Source organism: Rhea americana, unplaced genomic scaffold (genome assembly GCF_003343005.1).
Source record: "Rhea americana isolate MKP2758 unplaced genomic scaffold, rheAme1 scaffold_341, whole genome shotgun sequence".
NCBI classification, from domain to species: domain Eukaryota; kingdom Metazoa; phylum Chordata; class Aves; order Rheiformes; family Rheidae; genus Rhea; species Rhea americana.
In genome coordinates this window covers 314469-316516 of record NW_028186470.1, presented here as the reverse complement: position 1 = coordinate 316516, position 2048 = coordinate 314469, and the positions used below count along the sequence as shown (strand labels likewise).

Here is a 2048-nt window from a genome sequence, read left to right as displayed (position 1 = left end):
GCCCCGCGTGCTCCCGCGGCGCGTGGGAGGACGAGCGAGCGGAGCGCTCCAGACGTGGGCTCCCATGCTGGGGAAACAGGGGAAAACGGATCCTGCTGCGCTGGGGACGGGCGGCCTCCGCATCCCGCCCGGCTGTGCCTCCTGCCTCCGTTTCCCCTCTACATTTCAGGGTCTTCGATGGCACCCCCCCCCCCGAAACACAGCGTGGACTTTGGGCACCCCTGCTCCCCGGGTGCCAAGCCAGCAACTCGAGGTGGCCTCATTGCACCTCGAGGTGCCCCCCAGCACCTCACCTGTCCGCACGGCGGGAGGTTATTTCGGGGGCGCCCCCCCCCCCCGGGCTGGGGTTTCACCCCGGTGCAAAGGGGCCGGGGCGGCGCGGGGCGAGCTGGGGCGGCAGCCCGGGGGGATTCGTCCCACCGAGGGGATGCAGGCTTCCCCCACCAACGCAGCGCTGCGCGAGGCGCAGGTGCCCCGGGAGGCCCCCGCGCCGGGCTCGGCTGCGGTGACGCGCCGGGAGCCCCGGCCACRTCACCGAGGGCCGGGCACGGAGCGGCCTGGCCGGAGGAAAGGAAGAGAGAAGAGCAGGGAGGGGGCGCGCGCGCCCCGGCCCCTGGCCCCACACCGCCCCGCTCGCGGCGGTTTCAGTTCTTTTCTCTAAGCAAATCGCAGCGGGGGGGTCGGGGCGGGCGCCGACGGGCGCCTTCCGGCCACGCAGGTGCACGGAGCAACYGCCGGGGGGGCCGCGGGAGCCACCCTCCGCGCCGAGCCCATGGGCTGTTATTTAAAAAGCGACGCCAAAAAACGCGGTGCAAAGGGAGAAGAGGTGCCGGGCCGGGGTGGCCCATGGGCGGCGGGCGCCCGCGGGCCCGAGCCCCGCGGCGGGTGCGTGCCGCGGCTCGGCTCTCGCCCCGCGAGACGCTTGCTGCAGCCAGCGTCGTGCCGTCTCCCAGGGCCGCGGCGTATCTGGGGCAACGCGGAGGCAGGGAGGATCCTGCGCCCTGCGCCGGCAGCGGCAGGAGAGGAGGAAGCAGGGGGCGGAGGAGGAGGAGGCAAAGAGAAAGCGGAGAGGGAAGGAGGGGAAAAAGAGAAAAGGAGAGGAGGAGGGGGCGGCGCAGAGCCCGGCCCCCCCAGAAGCAGGCGGCTGCTCCCTTCCAAGGCGCTCAGCCCCAGACGCCCGGGCGCTGGCCGAGCGGGGCCGTGCACCGGCGCCCGGCTGCTGGGGCTGCGCCCTGCCTGGAGGGCCCGGGTGTCCTGCGGCCCCGGGAGCCCCCGTGCCAGCTTGCAGCAGCAGCGGGGTGGGCAGCACTCGGGGGCCCCGGGCCGGGGTGACGGCATGGGACAAGCACGAGCGGTCTCAGCCCCGCGGCTGCCCAGGGCCCCCGCCGCCCGCCCCGCGGCTATTTCCGCCGTGCTGCGGCCGCAGCCCACGGCTTCCCCGGGCCGGGCCCTGGCAGCGCCGAGGCGGGCGACAGAGCAGCGGCCCCCGCACGCCCTCCCGCCCCGCCGGGCCTCAACGGGGCCCTTTGTCCGGGCTGGGTCTCGTGGCGGGCAGGGGCAGCCCCCCCGCGGGCCCCCCGCCGCGCTCTGCCTGCGGCTGCAACCGCGCCAGCTCCCGCAGCCCGCTCACGCTGCTGGGGAGAAACCCGGTGCCAACAGCATCACCGAACCCTTTCTGCGCCCAGGAGACCCTTGTGCTCCCACCGGCCCCCCGTGGGGAGAGGAGCTGGCCCCCCCCAGGTGGGGGGCAAGGCCCTGGCTGGCTCCGATCCCTGCCGGATCGGCAGCTCCGGCCACCCTGGACCTGCTCGCCGCGGGCAGGATCCCGGTGCAGAGGCCGGGGCAGGAAGGGGCCGGGGCAGAGGGCCTGGGGCCCGTCCTGCTGCGGCACCCGCAGCTGCGCGGGGAGAAAAGGAAGCAAATGGCTAGTCAGGACTCGGGGCGGGGGGGGGAATTAAAAACCAAACCCACCCAGGCTCAGTTTACCCTGCGGCATATGGCACTGTCTGAGCAGTCGGTTCTCTGCAGGGAGTTAACCCCTTGCGCAA

The 2048-nt window shown here is 74.2% G+C and overlaps 1 protein-coding gene across 4 annotated transcripts in view; it reads right to left on the bottom strand.

Moving 5' to 3' along the window:
• The window catches only part of MIDN (midnolin), a 14682-nt gene that overhangs the window by 1527 nt on the left and 11107 nt on the right, over window positions 1-2048 (bottom strand). The window lies entirely within an intron of this gene.